Below are 23,647 nucleotides of genomic sequence, written 5' to 3' on the forward strand. Positions count from 1 at the left end.
AACTAGCCATGAAGGAGAGGAGAGCCAGGACAGAGACATACAGAGGGACAACCTGGAGTCCGCAAAGACAAACAAGCTGTGTCTGTCTTTTGTTCCTTCAGCTTCAAAGATGCAGGCAAAGATGCCAGTGCCTTTTGCCAAAGGGCCACACATGCCCCAACCTGGCCCAGGACAAAGGGGCAAGGGGACAAGGGGAGAGGAGGTCAGGGACGTGTGCAGGCTTCACAGTGCCTGGCATCCCGTGCTCCCCTGCAGAGGACCAGCCACTACTGGACTTCCTCCTTCCATACTGCACACTACTTTGTCTTGTGGCACCCCTAACCTGGAACCAACCCCACAGGAGAGGAATTCTGGGAAGCACCGATCCAGGGCAGGTAAGTGCACACCAGAGAGCTTGTCCCTGCTGGTAAGGAAGTTAATGTTTATTCAGTACATTTTGGACCAGGTACTGTCCTAAATACTTAACCTATTGACAATGTACACTCTACTAGGTAGCTGGCTGGACTGCATGTCGAAAAGCAGTGGAACGGGGTGAGTTTGGAGCGACCACTTTGCGCCTAGCTGCTGGTCATCGCATCACGGAGAGAGCCCCAAAGTTGAGGGCAAGTCTCATCGAGCTCTGAGATGCTTTGCCAGAGTGTGGGGGTTAACTTGGTGGTGGTGGTGGTGGGGCGGCACCTGGGAACCAGAAGAGGCAGAAGTTGTGAGCTGCTGTGGCCTTAACAGTCTGTGGAGACTTTACTATAATATTTGTAAATTACTTGAAAATAATGTGTCATTGCTCAGGAATTGCTCCATCATTTTTGTTAACTGAAGTACAGATCCCATATATATATGTGTGTCTGGATGAATAATCTTTGAGGGAATCATTTACGTTATTTCTTGCTGTATTTTTCCTTCAAGGAGAAAGCAGATATTGTGGGGTTTTGTTTTGTCTAAGGAGAGTATAGCAGCAAGGCTGAAAGCAGAAATTGCCTGATGAAAACATTTCCCTTCCTGTCTCTTGTGATTTTAAACCTAAATCCACAGGAGGAGGAGGGTGGCTTGTGGATCCCAGAGAGAGTATACGGGGGCATGGTCAACCTCACAACAGATTTTGTAATGTAGGAATTATCTCCAGTTTGTAGGCTGAACACTGAGACAGTCTGATGGTGCAGAGTAACTTGATGAAAAGTGCCCATGACATCTTCAAGGGACAGCTGCTTCTCTCTTGGAGCTGGGCTAACCCACGGATTCTGGTCCTCTGTATCTATACCAAGGCTCTCAATGGCCCAGCAGAACCACTCAATGTGAGCTTCTCTCTCTCATTCCCTCCTCTCCCTTTTTAATTTAAACTAAAAGGTACAAAGAGTCGGAAGAATCATTTGGATATCTTAAGTTTCATCTAAATCTTATGATGAGATCCAAATAACAGAGTCACATTCTCTGATTCACAGTCATCTGTGGTCAGTTGAGGCCTCAGGTTTTTCCCCCCAACATTTGCTCATATTTGCCCTTTCTATTTTTGTCTCCTTAGATGATTGACCTTCTTCTGTGAACTAAGTATGGTCAGGATATAATCATATTAGGTAAACTACTATGGAATTATACTGAGAATTTTTCTCATGTCCTACTCCTTGAAACCAATTTCAGTTGATTTCCACCCAACTTAGTGATTTTTTTTTACTTGTCTATCCCACTATTAGACTCCATTAATTCCCCAAATCTCTCTTGAGTCCTGAGTGTTGGGCACAGTTCTGTGTGCTGAGGAGACACATTCTCCACTGTTTGAGCAAAACAAAGTCCTGCTTGTCTTTGCTTCAGTCTGGGCCCTTAGAGTGAATGCGATAGATTACTAATGATCAGGGTAAAGCTGACATATAACTGTTGAATTTACAGAGAACAAACATATAACTAAATGCCTCCAACTCTCCCATTGCTATAAGGAGTGTGTGTGTGTGTGTGTGTGTGTGTGTGTGTGTGTGTTTGGAGGGGTGTGGGAGGCAACAGCTGAAATGGAAAACAAATACAGGGAGGAGAGAGTGGAAAATGCAGGGAGAGGTTCCTCCCATAGCTATTTTCTAGAAATAGAAATAGAGATGTGCAGTTTCTAGTTATAAATTAGAGAAGACAACAAGAAAAGCAAATGCAAGATTAATTAAGATTCATCATAAATGGTAAAATGGAGGTTAAGATTTTAAAATTCAGTTTTCAATTTAAAAGGGTTAAATTACGCACAAGGAAATTATGCACAAGTGAAATAAAATAACAAATTGTTTTGTGATTTTTGAAAAACCATTTTATTCCCCACTGTCCCTGGGTGTTTTCTGGCTTAGAACAAAAAAAATCCATTTCTCTTTTGACCCTAGGGGGGCAGGAACACAGATTCTCCAATCCCATAGCATGTGAGCTGCTATTAGTGTGACATGCACCCGTGTACATTAAATGTAAACTAAGTATATGCTTGTCAGACTCAGATAACTTGTATTAAGCATTTATCAACCACTGCTCATTTAAAAAAGTTTACCTAGTAGTCAGATTCAAAGCTGTCCTGTTGGTCTAAATGCTCCTCTATTAGCCCAGGAGGTGGGCATTCTCCACTGTGCTGGCAGCGTGTCTGGCAAAGAGCAGATGGTGTAAATTGTTGCTGGGCTGGGCTGAGCTGAACTGGATGTCAAAGCTGTAGGTAGGTGGCAGTGTGGTTCAACTCCCTGCTTCATATGCAGCCAGTTAGGAATTTTACACCCATCTCTCTGGTCTGGGGACAAGTTTCTAAATATTTCATCACCTCGACTTTCTCATCTGTAAAATGGGAAATTTATAGCTGCCACAGTTATAGTGAGGATTAAATAAAACAACCCGTGTACTTAGCACAGGGCTTGGCTCATCGCTCTCCGTAAGTAGTAGTTACATTACATTGCATATGAGCACTGACCAAATTCTACAGAACAATTACTTGGAGAGTTGAGGAGAGCCGAGGGCTCTTTAAAGGAAGCTGAATTAAACTCACATTTCACCAACTAAAAAGTTACTTACAATTAATCATTGATGTCAAAAGATTCTTCCCTGATATTCTGGAAGTATGAGCTGGTCAACTTTTGGGGGACACAGGTTGAAAATTGTTACCTCTTTAATTGGCTGCACCTCTGCTAGACCTTGCCTAAAACCCCTAGTTAGTATATTTTGGCAGAGGGGAATTGTCTAATTTTGGTGACTGTAGTAAAATTGGTTAAAATGCCCATATGCTACGGCAGTACCCAAACCCGGCAAACATTGTTAGGTTCGCTGATTGACATCTGCGCTAGTTCTTTTTTCTGGAAGACAAAAACGCACGCTGCCCGCGCTCAAGTGCAGTTCAAGTCCCAAGCGGCCTTCAGAGGAGCAGAGATGGAGGCCCTTCAAGAAGAGAGTCGTGGCTGCAAGAAGCCAACTGAACTTCCACTCCGGAGCCATTTCCCTTAGCAAGGGCGGGGATCCTGAAGGGGTAGCTGTGAGGTCCGGAGGAACCCGGCGGCGCCGGCTCGCGGAGGACTCGCCCGCCCCGCTCCTGAGCGGCCTGCAGCCCTACTGCGCGCCTCGGCCGGTGCCGAGGGCAGGCTGCCCCGGGCGCCCGCAGCCCGCGCCCGGCTCCTCGCCGCGCCAGCCCGCAGTCTCTCGGCACTTGGAGTTCCCCGGCCGGCCGGCGGTGGGCGCGCGCCCCGCGAGGCCCGAGCCCGCTGCCGCGTGCGCAGCCTGCCGGCCCCGCGGAGCCCTGGGGTCCCCGCGGCCTTGGCGCCCGCACGCTCCCTCCCGCGCGCCCGCAGCCTGCAGAGGTCGGTGCGGCCTGTGCGCGCGGGGTCGAGGTCGGCCCCACCTGCCAGCACGGCGGCCCCGGCGGCCTGGCCGCGAGCCGGGTCCCCACCGCGGAGGGGGATGGGGAGGGAGGAGAGACGAGGAGTTGGAGACAGACACAGCCTCCGCGATCACAGTTACGGCAGGAGACAGACGGCGGCGGCGGCGGGAGGCGGGAGACTCCCCCCTCCGGCGACGGGAGGCGGGACACCTCCCTCGGCGGCCGTAGCACCGTCTCCCTTCTACCCCTCACCCGAGGCTGCGGGCCGGGCCGGGCGGGACGAGCAGGCGAGTGCGGCTGGCCCTGCCTGCCCCGCGCGCCGCCGCTGCCGGCCGGGGATCCCCTGCGAGCCGGGGAGGAGCCGCCGCCGCCGCCGCCGCCAGACAGACTGCGAGTCCCTGGGAAAGTGAAAGGGGGGCGGGGAGCGCGGGGGAGGCCCGAGTGTAAGGTCCCCGGCTCTTAAAAAGACTCGGCGCGCCGCGCCCCCCGCCGCAGCGGCCCCGCGCCCGCGCCCCTCCCCCGCGGCCGGCAGGGCCCGGTGGCCCCGCGAGCCGCACTGCGGGCGGTCCCAGCCTCCGCTCCGGAGGGGCGGCCGCAGGTGAGTGCGGATCCGAGGTGGGTGCTGTGGTCGTGGTGTCTGGCCCAAGTTCAGCGCTGCGCTGAGGACCGGGGGTGGGGGGCGCAGGGTGGTGGGGACAGGACGCGGGGACAGGACGCTCCGGGGACGGGACGTCCGCGAGCCTGCGCCGTCGGCGGGCCGAGGGAGCGGCCCAGCTCTGGGCACCCCGGCGAGCGCCTTGGAGACGAGTGCGTGAGGTCTGTGGGGCAGCGTCCCGGTGGGCGCCGCGGGCATCCCGGGCGCTCGTCCGGGGGTGGCTGCGGGCAGGGCGCCCCCGCCGCCTTTGCGGGTGTGCTTTGCTGAAGGTAAAGCCTTCACCACCCCACCCCATTTTTCTATTTCCCTGTGCCCCGCGCGGGTTGTCCTGCGGTTGCAGGACTTAATTCCGCATCGCCGGGAGGCCGGGGTGGGGGGGGGGGTGGCCGCTCAAACTGAGGTCTTGGCTCCCTGGGGCCTCTCGGCCGGGGGGGCTGGGGGGCTGGGGGGCTGGAGGTCAGAGGGAAGCGGGAAGACTGTGCCGGACCTTGCAGGGGAGTTTGCGGAAAGGAAAGGGGGCGGGAGCGGGCAGTGCCCTGGACCCTCCGTCCTGCAGCCCGGCGTCCCGCAGCCCCGCAGCCCGGCGCCCCGCATCCTGCGCCCCGCGCCTGGCAAACCCTGGGACCTGCCTCACCCGGCGTGTGCCCGGGTTCCCCCGCGCGCGTTGACGTCGGTCGCGGGGCCGCCCGGAGCTCCCGGCATTGGCTGGGAAGTCGATTGTCTCGGGCGGCTGCTGTTACACTTAGGTTGGGTCTCCGAGCCCTGGAGGAAGCAGGCGGGCGTGTGTTGAATTTCTCTTTGACCCTCACGGTGGAATAAACAGGAAGCGGCGAGCACCCAGCCGGGACCCGGCACTTGCCTTTGTTGTGGGGTCTGCCTGCGCCGCGGTGAGGAGGCTTCCCCGGGACCCCTGCCCGGTGGGCCGCCGGGGTGGGTTGGGGGCGCGCCCTGTAAGTACGCTGCTGGAAGACAGTGGGCTCTATTCAGGTTAATTCGCTATGGTGCCGGAGAGGGCATTTGCTGTTTTTAAACTTTTTTTTTTTTTTTTTAATTGGAAAAGGAGGAGGCTTCCCGATGAGGCAGAGGTTTTCTGGAGCACGAAATGGGCGCGTTGTGGGTGGGTGGCACCTGGAGAAGGCGCATGGGTCAGTGCCCTGCTTCCTGGGTTTGCTGGCAGGGCACCGCGCTGCTCGCCAGGACTGCAAGAAACTCTTTATAGCAATAGGGCTTCCTTGCTCCTCCTACCCAGGCACAGGAATGATTGCTGAGTGGCAATGGCCACATAAACTGGCTGAGTTTTTATTTTCCTTGGTCTTTTAATTAGCTAGAATTGGCTAATTTTGATTTGCTTCTTTCCCTTCCTCTGTGTCCCTTCTCTTCCTCTCTCATTATTTTTGGAAACTTCCTGTCCCTGGACCCCTTCACTTGTAGTTCATTGCTGCTTTCTAAATATTAATTACGATTGTGATACTTATTGATGACCTGTGTGCTGGGCATTGTGGGCTGTGAGGTGAGATCAGCTGTAGAGAGTGTTGATTCAGAGAGCTACTGTAAATAAGTTTCTTGCAGTGGAGGTGGGTAGAGATGGTGAACAGCTTTGGCTCTTAAAAATGTATGGGTACTGTGGCTGGCATGGAGGTTGGTGCCTTCCCTCAGGAGTAGGGCTGGGAAACTTCCCTTTAAAATGGCCCTTTCCTCTTGTTTGGCTAGCCAAGGAAGGTATTCTTCCATTTGTATCTCCCCTGGAGCTTCAGGACTGAGTATTGAATTACAGGAAAGATTCTTTAGTCTGCACTGAGAAGCTGTCATTGCATAAGTCATGTTTTGCATTTTGCATATGCGTATTTAGTCTTTTCTGCTATTTATATTGAGTTTACTGTCATCAGTACATCTGCCTTTATACTCTGCAGAATTCTCTTGGAACACATCCTTTATGTTTAGTAAAGGATCAAAGTGTCAAATTTGAGTCATTACATAGACAAATGAGTAGATCAGAATATTACCCATGTACATTTATTGAATTATAATATTTGGTTCCCTATCAATCCTTGAATGCCATTTGATGGTCCTTGCAAAGCAATACTTTTTAAAATATGGGAGAAATTCTTCATGATCTTTGAAAGCTTAATTCTTTTGAGAGCTTCCTGTTACTATTGACATTTGAACACACTGTTAAGAATTAGGTGCCAATCTGTAAATGCTAGTAAGGGATTATTTGTTGTAATGGAGTTGTAGCTACATCCCTTCCTTGATTTAAAATATCCCTCTGATTTTCTAACATTTTGCTGTTGCCCTTGGAAGAACTTGCCCTCATTGGCCATGGTTCTAGTTTGTGTAGGTTTGTATTTATGATGGAGAAGACTATTCCCAGTATGATATGGGGGGATTTTGGGACTATCTCTTGAATCCTCTTAGGGACTTGGTTTGCATGACCACAATCCTGCAGAGGAACCCATCCAATGCCAGCTGCTTATTAAGGGATTTTGTGCCAATTTGTTGGATTCAAAGTCCACCCCCTCCACCCCCGAGTATATACATACATAGACAAATATTTATTTTCCCCCAACTGCTGACAGTGTCCTAAGAATAGTTTTCTTGCCTGGTGCACCGAGAGCAAGGACCCATCTGCAGAGGTGTTTACAATTTGGGACTGTGCTGTGGGCTTGGTTGACTTAGCATTCTGGCAGAGCAACCTTGCAGCTCATGGATGCTGTTTTTTTATCTGGGTCTCTGAAGGGGCAACTCCCAGTTGGACAGAGGACTATAGAGGTGAGGGTTACTTTTGATCTCCAACGGCAGTTTCTGGCCTGCTGTCAAGTAGAGACCACTAAGCTCACTGTCTGGATCCCCTTTGCGCTCACCCAGCATTTAGTCTGGGCAGAGGTGGTTGCTCTGGGTCACCATGTAAAACCCAAGTACTTTGAGGACTTGGCAGGGACACTTGCGACTGTTACTGGTTAGATCTTTCTGGTAGCCCTCACCATGTTTCTTCTCATCTTTCTTCTGAATCTAGGCTTATGGAGTCTCTACGATGTGTCTGTCCTTTTGGGTGAGAGTTAATAGAGAAGAAAGAAAACTCTAGGAGCAATAGCTATAAAATAGCTATGTTAATCTGGAAAATTTTTAGAAATGTTTAACATACTTTATATAGGCACATGGCTATTAAATGTGAACAGTGTCAAAATAGCTAAGTGGTCCCAAATCGCCCTGTCCCGCCTTCTTTCTCGCTCTCCCTTCCTTCTTCCATTCCTTCCTTCCTTTTTTTCAGGTCTCAGAAAACTTGCCTGGAAGCCATTATTATCTGATGTCAAAGTGACTTTCTGCCTACATGGGATTTGTTAGTCTACAGTTACACCTTGACCTATATATTATGGGTGTTCATGGAAGGTGAATCTTAAGTTTTAAAATAGGAATGAAAAGTTTCCGCCTACTATTTGATAATTTAGGCCACAAGACCTGCCACGTTTTAGGGAGTTTTTTTTTGTGTGTGGCATTTTTTGCTTCATTGTTAAGCAACTAAAGGAAACAGCCAAGCACCTACACTATTAATTGCTGTAGAAATATTGGGTTTATATTTCCAATTACTATTGTTTTTTGTCTGTCATAGGCAGACTTGAAAATAATGTTGGTGTTGTCTCATGTCCATGTGACTTAAGTATGGATTGCTTTTCTTTGAATTCCCACTAAAAATGGTACTTTGGCCTTTTCAGCTGTTTTTGTGAGGACTTTTCTTTCCACCAAGCTTGTTTTCCAGATAGGTCTTGGAAATTACGAAGAACATAGCTATAATTTCTCCCTTGATTGGCAGCTGAGAGCTTTCCCGGACAAAAATAAGGTTACACAGTGCCAAATGGTTGACTTTTCTAGAATAAAAACTCTAAAGGGTATGCAAAAAGTCCTCTGGTTAATATATTGGCATTCCCAGAACCCACTAAAACTCCGGCAGCCTGCCAGACACCACTTAATGAGGATGCAGAATGTCTGGCTCAAATCCCCATGAGCAGAAGGGGGTGGGGAGCTGATGTCCACACCCTTTATTAATTTTTAATGACTGTACTTTTGTTTTGCAGATTTTGCTCTGTACCCCCCTCAGAACTGACCCCTACCACACCCCTCTCCCCATCCATTTATTTACTCATTTACTTGGCATTGGAAAAATGTTGAGACTTTTAAGGTTAAGAATCCTGCTGAGGGATCATTTCTGTTTGCATGGGTTCTTTTGTTGTTACTTTTTTTTCTTTTCCTTCCTTTTTTTTTTTTTTGGAAGAGGAAGAAAGAAAAGGAACAGAAAAGGAGATAACTTTTTAAAAATGATGCTTTATTGTGTGCTGGAAAAGAGAAGCATTTATGAAACTTTAAGTTTGTCAGACAGTTTATATGACAGTGCAAGTTGGTGCTTGCCAAGCTCCAGACAGATTGCTAATGTTACATGACAGGGATAAATAAATTACCGCTGTCTGCAACACGCTTGCACTGCAAACGCACTCTTCCGCGGGCGGCGGCCCGGCGGTGCGCGCCCAGGGAGCCTGTGGGCTGTGCAGCTGCGGGGAAGGCCTCTGCCTACTGCCTCCAGCTCTGTGACTTGGTTCGGAAATGAAAAGGGTGTGTCTCTCGCTGTATTTTTGGCAGTGCTTTGGGGCAGCAGAATCCACGTAGCAGCTCTGTGTCCTTGGTTTTGCTGGTGGCTTTGCCCCCTTACCCTGCCCCTCTCCCCTCTCTTCCACCTTCTTCCTTCTCATCAGGGCGCATGGCACCCAGTCTTCCTCTCAGGGACCTGCTCCAAGAAACTAAACTTTGTTCTCATACGGACCTGCTCTGGCCCTAAGGTTTCTCAGAGCCAACTTTCGAGCTGTTTACTGTTGCGTTCTTTCTGCAGGTGCAGACATTGAGAACAAATTGTCTGAGATAAGTGTGGTGCTGCCCTGGGCGGGGGCTGGGTGGCACTCCTGGGCATAATGTACTTTCATCTCTGGCAATTTGGATAGTCAGCTGGCAGAGTGACAGGTGTAATGAACTTAATGGTCTTGCTCTAGTTGTTAGCGGACACACTGCTCCTATTACAAAGCCACCTCCTAAATTGGGCCCCTGCCAAATGACTTGTTCTCTTTGCAGACAGGATGCAAGGCCTGGACTACTCGAGTGACGTTGAGATCAGGAACTGGGTGGGTGTGAGCAACATCTGTGTGCCCTCATCCACATGATCCCTAAATGGATCTAGAATTTCTTTTCAAAGTAAGATTGTTCTATCCATTTTGCAAAAAAGATCCATCCTGTCCACTCCTGGCCAGCTGTCCTTCCATGTGAGATGTGGCAAGGACCTTCTGTGTAAGTGCGTGGACTCCTTGCTTCTGGGGTTTGCAGAGTGGCAGGCTTCCTGCCATGCCTTGTTGGCTCCTGTGCAGGGCCACCATTCTCCAGAAATGGGCTGGGCTGCGGTTGGAGGCAAGGCCAGGGATCATTTTCATTGTCGGTGGCCTCAAGAGTTGGGGAGGGAATTTCCATAATAAAATCTCACTGCTTCCAGAAGGCAAGAGTGGAGAGCCCACAGCTTGAATCCAGGCTGCTTTCAGAAGGGCTCCTGAATCTCTGCCTCCCCCCCCCCCCCACCAGAGCACTTGGTCAGAGAATACTAGCAATGGTTCCAAACACTTGCATATCACTATGTGCCAGGATGTTCTTAGGGCTGCACGCATATTAACTGATTTAATCCTCACAGCAGCCTTATGACTTAGGTACTATTACCATCCCCAGTTTGCTGGAAGGCAACTGGAAGCCCTGAAATTGCCCAAAGTTACATCTCTTGTAAATAAAGGGTAGAGTCTGATGCAGCCCAAGCAGTATCTCCCTGGGGTCTGGGCTTTGACTCTGGAGCTGCCTGAGACAGGGCCCAGGTCAGAAGGTCCTCCTCAGGGACCACTTACCAGCTGGGCAGAGAGGAACAGCGGCATTTCTCTCCTTGTCCCCATACAGTTCCCGGTAACTATCTAGCCAGCAAGCTCTTTCCTTCTTCCTGCCTTGACTGTGGCTCAGATTTATACCCCACCTTACTTCCCTTCCCCATTCTTACTTCTAACTTGCTCTCTGTGCCTATTTTGCCTGTGGCAAGAGCCTCGGTTTTGATAATTGGGCCACTGGTGGCTTTGTTTGGCCACACTGAGCCTCCAGTTCCTTGAAAGAAAGTTACTTAGTATTTTGTAGTATTCCTTGCAAACCACTTCTGTTAGTCTTCTGTGGGTGTTAGAGCATTGTGACCTGTTTTCTGGTTGGTGAACTGAGGCATGTGGGTCTGGAGGTGAGGCTGGACTGGACGAGGCCTTCCCCAGCTGTCTCTTCACTCAGAAGGATCCAGCTCATCCCAGTACTTGGAAGCTACCCTTTTTATTACCCTTCGCTTCTCACATTTGGGAAAAAAAATGAAAAGATAATCGTCTTTAAGATTCTCTGTTTTGCTCCATGGGCGGGGTCGGGGGGGGGGGCGCGTAGATTAATCAACTGCACATATCAACGTGTACTTTTTGTGAAATATTGTCCATCCTGGACAAGCCTAAGTGTTTGAGATCATGGAACCTAAAGTGAGTGCCAAGGAGATGCACATTTTTTTGGGTCTGGCAGGACAGCCTTTCAGCAATTTGTAAACTTTCCCGTGGCAGCTCGGCCGGGTGGCTGGGATGGTAATGTCCTTTGAATAAATATCTATTACTGTGCTCACACACTGTGGGGATTTTTGAGCCTTTATCACATTTGATCCTTGCAGTCCCCTGGGATGGGGTTGGACAAGTGTTCTCCTCTCTGCGGTTGAGGTGAGGCAGCCTCTGGAAGTTCCTGTTCTGGCCTGTGCTCCGTACTCCAATCTGCACAGCACTGAACATCCATATTTTTATCAGTGGTGCCTGGACTGTGTCTTAGTCGTCACCTGGGGTGAAGCCTGTCTTGGAGCGGCCACTCCCATACTCCTATGGAAGAGGTGTGAGTGCAGCCAGTCAGGGACAGATGTGGGGGCTCCTGTGCATGCTGCTAGTCCAGTGCTTTGCCCTCTCTAGCCAAACCTGAGTTTTCCATAGAGTCTTTCAGGCCTGGCTGAACCCATTGTCACCAATCCTGTCTCTGAAATCCTTTTTCTCCCTGATTATATACTTACTGAAGATAATTAGGAAAATATAAAACAAAGAAGAAAATAAAAATGACCAAAATTACCTATTTTTCACTACCTATAGAGATCACCTACCTCTGTTAACAGTTTATTAGACTCTTTCCAGGTGTATTTATTAATTATAAAACCATGTAAAGAGATTATATACTTTTTTAAAACTTAACATTTCATCATAAAAATTGTTCATGTAATTTAAATATTCTCCAAAAATACCACTTCTATGACTATAATATCTTATTCTATGGTTATATTGTTATTTTCAAAAACCTGTTTTGGGACATTGAAGTTGTTACCAGTTTTCTCTATTATAAATAATATTACATTGAACTTTTTTTTAATCCTCACTTGAGGATATGCTTATTGATTTTAGAGAGAGACGGAGACTTGGTGGGGGGAGAGAGAGAAAGAGACACCGATGTGAGAGAGAACATGGATTGGTTGCCTTCTGTACGTGCCCCAATCAGGCAGGGGTCGAACCTGCAACTTAGGTATGTGCCCTGATTGGAAACTGAACTCGAAACCTTTTGGTATATGGGACAACACTCCAACCAACTGAGCCATACTGGCCAGGGCTACATTTAACATTATGATGACATCCTTTGGATAGATTCCTAAGAGGGAAGTTGGTAGGTTTAAGAACTTTGAGAGGTGCTTCCAAAAGCATTACCAGGTTGCTTTTCAGAAAGGATGGCACGCTTTACACTATAGATGTGAGGGTGGCTGTACCCTTGCCAGTGCTGGATATTACCATGAAAAAAGCGTTTGCAAATTTGGCAGCAAAATGGTATGATGTTTAAATTTCCCTTCCCATTTTTTTTTTGATATAAAAATTTGGGTTTCACGTCTGTGAAAAGAGTTTTGCTGTTTGCTAGAGTTTTGTTATGGGCAAACACAGTGTGATGTTATAGCAGATGATCTCATCAGGAAGGGTAAGACCTTTGTGCTATTTTAAACTTAAATTAAATTCTACTCAGGTAGGTTAAGGACACAAAACAGTCTAATAATATACTTTTAAATAAAATGACAGGATTTTATGGCCAAGGACTGCACCTGTTTCCCCCCCACTGTCCTAACCCTTCCTCATAGGGGTATCTTGGACTGTCAGTGGAGGAATGCCCTAGGGCCAGGAGAGGGAGTGGATTCAGCAACCCCCTGCTTAAAGAGCTCTCTGTATGACATCTTGTTCAGTCACTTCTCTTCATTTTGAGATTAAACTTTTCCCTAGCCTTGTAACCAGGGGTGGTGACATAAAATTCATCCCCCTGTTGTTTCACTTGATGGTTGGTTGATGCTCAGCACTGAAGGCTGGTGCCCTCTGTTGCCTGTACTTCACTCCTCCCCTCTCCAAATTTGACAGTTTTCTGCTTCTGGCCAAGGCCTGAGCCCTTTCAGAGTCACATGCAGCAGCTGTGAACAGTGTCTGGACTCGTAAGCTGGTTGCTTCTGAAGCTTGAGAGAAAGGAAAAATCATTTTAGTAGGTTGCCATTATCTAAAGGTAAGTCAGTTTTGTGTTCTTCAAAGGGAGCCTCTTCAGTGGAAAGGTTGGGACTGGCTGGAGGGGAGTCCATTCACCATGCTGGGTAGAGGGAGCAAGACAGAACATCTGCATCTTTCGGGCTAGTCTCGATTAGCTTGTTCTAGTCACATGCACCTTCACGTGTCCATTTGTTCAGCAGGTGTGGGCGCTCCAGGGTGCATGCTGGGAGTGCGCACCATCTGTGGCATGGCCCGGGGAGCAGTGTGCAGGGTTCCTGGGGTCCTGGTGGGCACTGTTCTTTCCTCTGTGCTTAGGTGAGTGAGTCCCTGCACTCCAGGCACAGATGATGGGGAGCTCTGCTTGAGCAGTTGTCGCTTGAGCAGTTGTCTCTCCCCTCCTGGCCATACAGTGTACCACACTCTGCATTCCAGGTGCAAACCACCTTCTTTGTGGCTGGCGGTGCCACAGGTGCCAAAGATTTGGAGATGGAGTGTTCAGAGGATCAGTGGTGGGAGGGCCGGCTGGTGGCCACACAGGTGGTCTGACCAGCAGGGGCTGGGCATTTTCTTCAGGGGAATGCCTTGTGTAGGGTCCCTTGCTGGGTTGGGTGGGAGGTTCCCAGAGGAGTTACTTGCTAACGATATTATCATATAGGTTTCTGGAGCATTTGCTCAGTGCACTTTGGGTGATTGAAAAACACACCTTGTGTTCTTTTCCTGTTTGCCGTTGGCTGATGTGTGTAGGGCTGACAGACGCATGTTTAATTTGACCTTGCTGGATTTGGCTTGTACCTTCAGCAGAATAATAAAATGGCAGAATGCTTTTCTAGTAGGGACAGAGGGCCTTTTCTGACCTAATGTGTGCATGATTTCAAGGGCAGAGGTAGTGTTTACAGTTGAATGGCTCGATTGAACATTTGTTTCTCTGCTGCTTCAGCTATTAAGATAAATATTGCATTCTTATAGAACTTAGTTTTCATCCTATTGGTGTTTAAATATAAGATTCAAAATCTTTTACTTCTAAACTAGAGTTTGGGATTAAATTTTTTTTTTGTCTGAAAAGTAATAAACAGTTATAAGTACACAATTTATGTAGTAAATTTAGTCCAGAGAAATCATGATGTTTTAAAGTTGGACATTAAATGGAGTGGGAGTGCCCTGGCCGGTGTGGCTCAGTTGGTTGGGTTTCATCCGGTGCACTGAAGAGTTGCCGGTTCAATTCCCAGTCAGGGCACATGCCCAGGTTGCTGGCGTGATCCCCATTGGGGGCATGCAGGAGGCAGCCTATTGATGTTTTGCTCTCACATGGATGTTTCTCTTTCCTTCTCCCTTCTCTCTCTAAAAATCAATAAAAAAAATCTTAAAAAAAAATAAAATGGAGTGGGAACATTAGTTATTTACTCTTAGTGCTTTACTTTGTAATGTGAATCCTTCCTCTTTTACTGTTATAACCTGGTTTACATGTTAGATTTTAAAAATTGGGGCACATTTATATGCCTAAGGGAATAGCTCCCATTCTGCCATCTGCCATGGAGCAGGCTGTGCCCACTGGACCCACCTGAGAGGCAGCCGCCTGCAGCAACTGCTGTCCACAGTGTATTTGGAAGGATCTGAGCAGAAGTGTTGTCTCCTGTGTTTATTTTTTATTATTTTATTTTAAATATTTTTGTTGATTTCAGAGAGAGGAAGGGAGAGGGAGAGAGAGAGAAACATCAATGATGAGAGAGAGTCATTGATAGGCTGCCTCCTGCAGGCCTCCTGCTGGGGATCGAGCCCAAAACCCGGGCATGTGCCTTGACTAGGAATAGAACTGTGATCTCCTGGATCCTAGGTTGATGCTCAACCACTGAGCCACGCTGGCCGGGCTGTCACGTGGTTTTGAGGAAGATTTTGCTATAAGGGTTTTTTTTGTCTGCCACTCCTAGTTGTGTCTTCTCAGTTCTTGTCCAGTCATACCCCTGAAAGGCTGACCTTGGAAGGTCAGTTTGCCCTTCTCTAAAACAATTATTTGCCCACCTCTTAGGTTTTGAAGAGGATTAAATTAGATGCTGTGTATGCACACCAGCTGGGAGAGGTCCAGTCAACTGTCATAGCAAATGCTCAATAAATGGCAGCTATTCTAAAGTAAGATATCTATTTGTGAAGTGCCCGCCCAGCCTGGTGGTGTGGACACACGACTCCTGCCCTCTGGGGACTTGGAGAACCATGGAGAAGATAGACTATGTGTACAGGAAGAAGCCAGAAAATAAGAGCAGGCATTTTATAATCAAGTCTCTGGTTAAGAGTTGGGAACCACCCTTCCAGCTCTTAGGAAAGGCTTTGCACTTGGAGAGTGAGGCTGTTGGGCCTAAAGCACAGGGAGCTTGGATGGCTTCCCTTGTTCCCTCCTGTCCCTTTTCCTCTGCTCCGCATTCTTACAGAGCACTGTGATGTCCAGGCACTGCCTCTGTCCCCACACAGTTGCTGCACGGGGTGATGGCCTCACTGGGAAGGTATAAAGTGCTGGGGAGCTAGGAGGACTTCCCGGTGTACTCTGGTCAATCAAGGGAGAGATTGACTTTGGGCTTAGATTTGGTGAAAGAACAGCATTTTGCCAGGTGGACAAGCAGGGAGAGGGTGTACTCTCTTGGTGACTTCCAGGGAGCTGTGTGTACTAGGGTCTAGAAGGCAAATTCTAGAAATTTAAATTTCTGTGTATAATGTGTACAATGCATTGTTACTGTAATACATGTATGTAATTTATAAATAAATATACACGACCCATGTGCGTGTGCTCAGACTTTTTGCTCATAGGAGTAGGTGCTTAAAAAAATTGCGGGACCACTGTGGCAGTGGGAACACTTGACCAGAACAGGGGTGAGAGGGAGCAGCCCTAAGGGTGAGTAGAGGTCTGATTTTTTTCGTGGGTCTAAGTGATGCATATAGTTCCTGAAATTTAGAACTCTAACTGTGCCTACTGCAGGGGTGAGCATGGTGAAGAAAACCCTGAATTATCTGTAGGTGTTTAAGTGCTACCAACTCAAAATCTATATCTCATATTTTGCCACTTTGCTGCTCTGACTTTCTCAGACTCCTTTTTCTGAGTTCACAGGCTGTTAGACCATGGCTAAGGTGAATTCTGACACAGTTGTGGGGAGGGATTTGACACTCTGGGTTAGGTAATGTGAAATGCTAATAGGACTGCTTTACTGACCCAGAAAAGGAACTATGAAGAAATTGAGATTATTTATTCATGCTCTGAACAGGGGCACAGTTATAGGAGCCACACCCATCTATAAAAATGGTGAAGTTCAATTAATATGCTGAGGGGCCTGCAGGGATAAGAAAAGATGGTTCTTCTGCCTTCACAGAATGTACTTTGTAGCCAGACTTTTGATTGTCAGACACACCGCTCTGTGCTAGTCTGCAGGGGGGTAGGAGGGAGCTCAGTGCTGATGGTGTTGGAGGAAGGGGCTCTCACTGGGCATGCAGAAGGGTGAGAGGGTTCAAGACAGGATTTGTGAAAAAAGTGGCAGTTGGCAAATGTCTTAGATGATAGGTGGGCAAAGAGGAGGGCTTGCTGAAAGTGTGAATAAAGGCGTGGGGAACACGGGTGTGTTTGGTGAACACTGGTGTATTGGAGGTGCCGTCATGGCTAGAGCTGAATAAATGTTAGCTGGAGGCATCATGCATATTGTCCTTTTTGCATCATGGCCTTGGATTAGGATAGGCAGGACTCCTTCCGTTGTGGAGTGTTTCCTCCCTTCTTTGCTGAAAACCAATAGCCAGTGACGGTGAGGAAAAACAAGCCCGTTGGGACACCTGCCTTCTATCTGTTTTCATATATAGTTTTTTGCACCGGAGACTCTGTCTAGACCGCAGTTCTTTAATATTCAATATTTGTTCACATTTCACAAAATTCTTAAATTTCATACCCCATGCAGTTCACCCCGGGAAGCCAGGTTTATTTTACATGGTAATAACAATGCCTTCTGTTTGCAAAACATTTGTAACTTTTCGAAGTTCTTCACAGACAACATCTAATAATGAAACATACATAGAAATTTAATCGATGGACTCGTTCCTTATTCTCTAATGTGGCTATTAGCTGAATGTGGAATTCAGGTCAGAGTTTATTTTATTTTATTTTATTTTTAAAAATATGTTTTTATTGATTTCAGAGAGAAGAAAGGAGGGGAGGAGAGAGAGAGAAGGAAACGTCAATGCTGAGAGAGAGAGACCATTGATTGGCTGCCTCCTGGAGGCCCCCAACCGGGCATGTGCTCTGACTGGGAATCGAACCTCGATGTCCTGGATCATAGGTCGATGCTCAACTGCTGAGCCACACCGGTTGGGCCAGATCAGAGTTTATTTTAATGTGCAAAACCTAATTGGAAAGAGATAGTCTGTTGTCCATGCCATAGAGCAGGATATTTTCTGAAGGTTGCTGGGAGCAAGGCTCTGCAGCTTGCTGGCCAGCCAGGCACCCAGTTGACATAATTTTGAGAGGTTAAGATAGAGCACTAAAAATCAAGTACAGCCAAACTGTTCAGTCTTTTCCAGGGTAGACTGTGCAGAACGCATATGTCACCGAAGTGAGGTGTGAGGGCAGGCTGGGGTGGATGCGGGAGCCTGCTTTCATTTCTTTTTCCTTGTTAATGGCAGGTTTGGTGGTGAGCTGTTTGTGGCAATTAAAAAAAATCATTGTAGGTTCTGGCAGAGCTCAACTACGGCCTTTTGGTAAGGGTGGAGCAGGTGCTTCACACACCCTCTTTCTGCCTGCTGCGGGTCCTGTGTACTTGGGGCCTGTGCTCTTTTTTCCTCAAGCTGGTTTGGCTTCTGTCATGGTATGAGTTTGTTCAGCTGTGGGTGCAAGTTACCGTGAGTTCTGTCTCCCTGCTTTCAGCAGAATAGGTTCATTCCGAGTGGGGTTACATAACACCTGGCTGCCGCCTCAGCCCCCGGTGGGCGTCTGGCCACCTTGCCAGGCGGCACCTCTGCCTCTAGCAGCTCCCTGTTGTTGTTTTTTTTGCTCAGCTTTTTGCTGTTGTGCTGGCTCTGTCTCCTGGCTGTGAGTGCCAAGTATTCTGACCCCTTCATTCCAAGTGGAAGCCACTCACACTGCTGCTGCACTTGCTCTGCAGTTTTCTGCTCCCTCCTCTACAGACGTCAGAAGTGCTGTGTCTGAGTCCCACTCACCGAAACCACATATGGAAACCCCTAGTCCAAGGTCGGGAACCCGGCCTCTGCATCCTAAGTTGATGATAGAGACAGAGGCCAGGGAGTCTGCTGGCTTTTCCTGGTTTGGACACACCACTAACAAGGGCTTAGGTGTATTGTTCAATAGTTTAGGTAGCAAATAAGGTGCTTTCTGATCTCCTCGGGCCATTAGTTCATGTGACCAATAGGACTGAATGGGTAGTTGCAGAGGTGAATTTGGTGGAGCGCTTGTACTAATACAGCCCCACCTCTGAGGAAGGCATCTGCCCTGAGGGACAGTGCTGATGAGATGTGCTTTCCGTGGCTAGACGGTGAACTTGTCTTCTGTACCAGTTCAATTATACCGTCTGCAGTTGGGTAACAGTGCTAACTGTGATCTCTTAGCTTCATTGGCTTGCTCACTGTGGAGAGAAGATGGCAAGATGTCATTGGGCCCTTATGGTTTGTTCTTAGAGTTGACAGAGGGGAACGGCGAGCAGAGCCCAGCAAAGAATCTGACGGCTGCCTTTGAGAGCTGGCTAGAGAATCGAGCTTCCTCTTATTTGAAACACTCCATTTGTGATCCAGTCTGGTGCAGTTTTATTGACAGCCTTCTCTAAGCAAGGCGTGCTTGGGTGCTTGGTCTCCCTACCTCACAGGTGGCCGAGTAAAGCTGCTGAGCAAGGACTTGTGGTTGGGCTCAGAGTCAGTTTTCAGTGGGGTTTGTCAGTGAACCAAGAACCTTATACCCCCATCTGGAAAGCTTAGAGGTGGAATCCTGTTGCATTTATTGAAATTGGTTATACATTTATATAGAGGGTCTTGCCCCTGAACTCTGAACTCCAGACTCATATCTAACTGCCTAGGGGGCATCTCCACTGTCCAGTTGGCATCTCCTGATCCCCCCCACCTTCCCCCCCCATCTGACCCTCCCCACTGCCTCTTGGTTCCTCCACGCCTTCCCCTCGCTGTCCCATCTCAGTAACAGCATTCTCGTCTGCCCAGTGATTCAGGCCACTCATCTTGGAGCTCTCCTTGACTCTTTTTTTCCCCTCTAGCCCACCTCAGTCCATCAACAAATCCTGTTTGTTCTGTCTTCAAAGTATGCCCCATATCTGGTCACTTGTCACAGCACTACTGCTAGTAGCTCAGTGTGTCCCTTATCTGGGCTCATGCTGGAGTCTCCTGACTGGCTGTTCTCCTCCCACTTCATAGTGTAGTCTCAGCCCAGCCATTCCAGCGATTGCACTGCTCCTCTGGCGGGCAGAGGGAACTGGTAACCCTACACGTCTGTCCCCTCCCTTCATTCGGGCCTTGGCCAGGTGTCTCTCCAGGGGAGGCCGTTCCTGACCATGGGCCCTGCCCAGACCCTGTCCCGGTTTGCTCCAGCTGTTCCACAAGTGCTGGTTGTTACCTGTCCCACTGGAAAGTAAGTGCAGGGAGCAGGTGTGTAGCCCAGGGACCATAGTCAGGTGACGGAACGCAGGCAGCACCGGGCCCACCGTCTGGAGGATGGTGGGCAGCGTGGCGTGTGTAGGGCTTGAGGCTCCCGGCTCAGGGTGAGCTCTCCTGCTCCCTTGTCCCTCTCGAAGCCTGGGTGGGGCACGTGTGGCTGCTGGGTGTCGCAGCTTAATCACCTCTGGTCAGGTCAGACCTTAGTGCAAACAGAACGTCCCCCTGGCAAGGCTCTGTTCAGCCACAGAAGTGAAAGGGCTGAGGAGAAGGCAGGCACGTCTCAGCGACATCAATGCCATTGTCATTCCTGCCCCCCCCCCTTCTTAGGTTTTTCTACTCACTTACATTAACATTTTATTTTCCCCCCAGTGTAAACTACGTAGTAGGAGCCAGGAGAAACAATTGTTTTCTGGACCAACTCTTGCCCTCCATTTTTCCTCCCCTAAATTTAACTTGCTGGCTAAATAAATCATGGCTGAATTAGATATTATTTATATGTTTCAAGCAAATTTAGCAAACTGTAGAGGATCATCAGATGTATTGATTTTATTAAAATTATTATAGGTGTTTTTGTTTAGATCAGGTTTCTCTGCTTTAATCTTGGTTCCTCCTAAGCTATTTTCTTCTCTTCTTGGGATCAGGAAAAGTTCAGAGTAGAGAAAATTATGGTCTATGAATCTTTTTTTCCCTTTTTCACAGGAGACAGTTTGACAGTTACCTGGAAGTTTGACTCATCTCCTAGACATCTGACTGTGCTTTTATTCTAGTATTAGGTATATCTTCTTGAGTTTCATTTTTTTTTGTCTTGGATTTCAAATCTACAAGGATAAGTAACCAGTGGGACAGGGGAAAAAATATGAATAAGACAGATTCCAAATAGTGGTGAGTAAGATAGCAGTTCACTTTTAATGGTTCCCAGCCTGTGTTTGATGGATCTTCACATGCTGGCTTTGTCTGCAGATGAGAAGGTCAGCCTTGGATGGGTCAAGGTCTTCCCTCTACAGGTTTTTCTTCAGCCTCCCATCCAGAGGACACATATGTAGTCCTGCCCTGGCCATTGATGGCACATGTCCACACCAGGTTGGGTGGGGTTTCTTGAGGGCTGGGCTCCAATCTTTGCCTCCATTAGGAATCTCTGGTTTGAATGACAGAAGCACACACACCTCTGCCCAGAAGACAGACTGGAGGAACTGCACCGGGCCATTAAAAATAGATGTCTTCAGCCCGGGCAGTGTTGCTCAGTGGTTGAGCTCTGACCTATGAACAAGGAGGTCACAGTTCCATTTTCAGTCAGGGTACGTGCCTGGGATGTGGGCTCGATCCCCAGTAGGGGGTGTGCAGTAGGCAGCCAGTCAATGATTCTCTCTTATCATTGATGTTTCTGTGTCTCTCCCTCTCCCTTCCTCTCTCTGAGATCAATTAAAAAAAAACCCCAAAACATATTTTAAAAAAATAAATGTCTTCAGTGTAGCAGTATGGGTGATGTAAAAAATTCTACCTTTTCATCTTTTCCATATTTCCTACAATGATCATTTTTATACCGAGAACACTCCCAGTTTTTGATTTCCTTAAGGTGTGGAATAAAAAGTCAGTTTCTGAAAAATTGTGGAAAACAACTTGATGTGTGTCTTTTTAAGCATTTTGGAAGCGTGGATGGAGTTGCTATGGGGATGGTAAGGTTTACTCTCCACAGAGAGTGGTTCCATCTGGCACCACATGCTCCCTGAGCAGAGCTGGGGCAGTCCTACACACAGCAGAGTTTCTCATTAGATGTGGAAACAATTACGCATACAATCTCGATTCCATCTTCTCTCCCTTAAATCACCATTTAGTTTTGATCTAATAGCAGGAACACAATTCTAAACTGCATTCCACAGCCTCTGACTGTCGTCACCGGTGGGACTTGGTGTGTTACCTACAGTCTGAAGGGTTTCTGTCTTCGCTGGTGGAGTGGAGGTGTTTCCTGAACAGGGTGCACAGCGTTGCACTTTTATCACAGTTGGAGTTAATTTTCTTCTGCACAAGTGCTGACATCTCTGAGGCATTCTTTTTATTTCCTTTTGCTTTGCCCCTCGAATCCATGGTCTTCCCTTCAAGCCCTTGCTTAGAGCCAGTGTGGTCCCATCTCAATTAAAGATAAGGTTATAACATTCTGTGCTGGGGTCATGGTGGAGACATAATACATGCAAATAAAGTTCACTTTTACATTTAACAGAATGAAACAAAGCGATAAGAAAAGCAGTACGCTTTCTCTGTGAGTCATTGGTCATCATTGCAGGACTTGCAGGGCTAATGTAGTGGTGGAGAGGCTGGCTTGGGGATGCTAGGCAGCCAGCTGGTTGGAATCAGGTGGCATTCTCAGAATCCTGGTGGGGCACTGGACTACATACCAGGGGACCCCCATGCTGCTCTTGCTCTCATTTTGGGAGTGTGGTCTTAGGCCAGTCTGAGTTCCGATTCCCTCATCTGGAATGTGGAGGCGGCAACACTTGCCTTCTCACGGGGTTATTGTGACTGTCAGATAAGATGGTGCAGGTGTGTGCTTGAGAAATGGAGAACCAAGTTCTTATAAGGTGCATTGCCCCCATGTCCTGACCCCTGGTCGCTGGGTATCCTGTTCACTTTTTCTGGTTATCTGATAGCATTTGGCTTCTTATGAAGCCACCGTAGATGGCCTGTTAGCACCTATAGTTTCTAGTTTAAGTGCCTGGTACAGAGGAAAGTTACTGTGATTGATGGGCTCCTGGACAATGACCGGCTGGCATGCCAACTTATTTGCCTTGAAGACAAAGGTGATAATTTCACTTTTAATCTCAGGGCCAAGTGGAATTAGGGTGATTCTGCTTAATGGAAAAAAACAGTTTGAAAGACATTCAGGAAATATAGATTCTTGTTCCCAGCTCTATCCCCAAGTAGCATTGTCCCCTGAGCAACTGATCCATTCTTTCAGTGGACACCATTGCTTGACTGCTCTGGGCCAGGCATCATGGTCATTTGGAGAGTTGCTGGTTAGTTAAGAGAATAGGGTGAGCAAAAGAGATGTGCCAGTAGACTGCCCACTAACTTGGGTTCCAATCTCAGCTGAAATGGGCACCAAAGTGTCCTGGAGAAACTAAATGAGATAATGCCTGGGGTAGTGCCAGCACACAGCAGGAGCTTTAGGAGTGGTGACTGCTCCTGTGTTTGGAGCCGGCGGCTGTCAGATTACTCAGCAAAGGCCACTGTGGATGTGTCCTGCCCATGACCCACTGGCCCCTGCTCCCAACTGAGCAGAGCTCATGTAGCAGTTTCTGCACGGAGTGTGAGCATAAAGATCACTGCTTGTAACTGTGGGTTGGACAGAACATTTGTGTCCAGGGACCCAACTTGCTGGTGGGGGGCCTAGTGGGAGAGGAGAGGATGCTGGAAATGTTAATGCATCTAATCCAATGAGATTAGCCTACTGAGCTACAGGATTTGAGGGGACAAAGGGTATTGAAGGGACCACTTAGAAGTTTAAACAGACTCAGTTCTCCCTTTTCACCTACCTCTTGTGTAAGGATTTCAATAGCTCCTAAATGAGCTGGCCTGAATGGCAGTAGCGCCCTTTTAAATTCTAATTAGCTTGTGAATTAACTAGTATGAATTTTTATTAGTTAGGATGAATTACAGGTATTAATGATTGTATGGTCTTAGAGCAAAAGAAAGTAGTGGTTATCCAAAGAGGTTTTCAGCCAGCCATCCACCGAGGGACTTTAAATAGTCTCAGAAAGGCTGTGCTCTCTTTTCACACTGCATTCTTTACCCTTTAAATCCCAGACTGGAGCAGTGTGGAGCAGGGACAAGATGTGGGCACCTCACTCGCCTTGGTGTGGCCCCTTGAGGAGAGAAGCCCACATAGCTGGCTGGCGGGTGAGCCCCCAGGCGCTCCGCACCAGGTGC

The 23,647-nt window shown here is 48.0% G+C and overlaps 1 protein-coding gene across 7 annotated transcripts in view; it reads left to right on the forward strand.

Moving 5' to 3' along the window:
• Window positions 1-3,719: 3,719 nt before the first annotated feature.
• LDLRAD4 (low density lipoprotein receptor class A domain containing 4) overlaps window positions 3,720-23,647 on the forward strand; it is a 347,099-nt gene continuing 327,171 nt past the window's right edge. For 3 of the 7 annotated variants that reach the window (XM_081148671.1, XM_081148665.1, XM_081148670.1), the window contains exon 1: window positions 3,810-4,409. The gene's annotated coding sequence lies outside the window, so the exon portion shown is untranslated. The other 4 variants (XM_081148668.1, XM_081148666.1, XM_081148667.1 and 1 more) reach the window with 4 other exon arrangements.

The sequence above is a fragment of the Miniopterus schreibersii genome (assembly GCF_964146895.1).
Source record: "Miniopterus schreibersii genome assembly, chromosome: 10".
In the NCBI taxonomy this organism is placed as follows: Eukaryota; Metazoa; Chordata; class Mammalia; order Chiroptera; family Miniopteridae; genus Miniopterus; species Miniopterus schreibersii.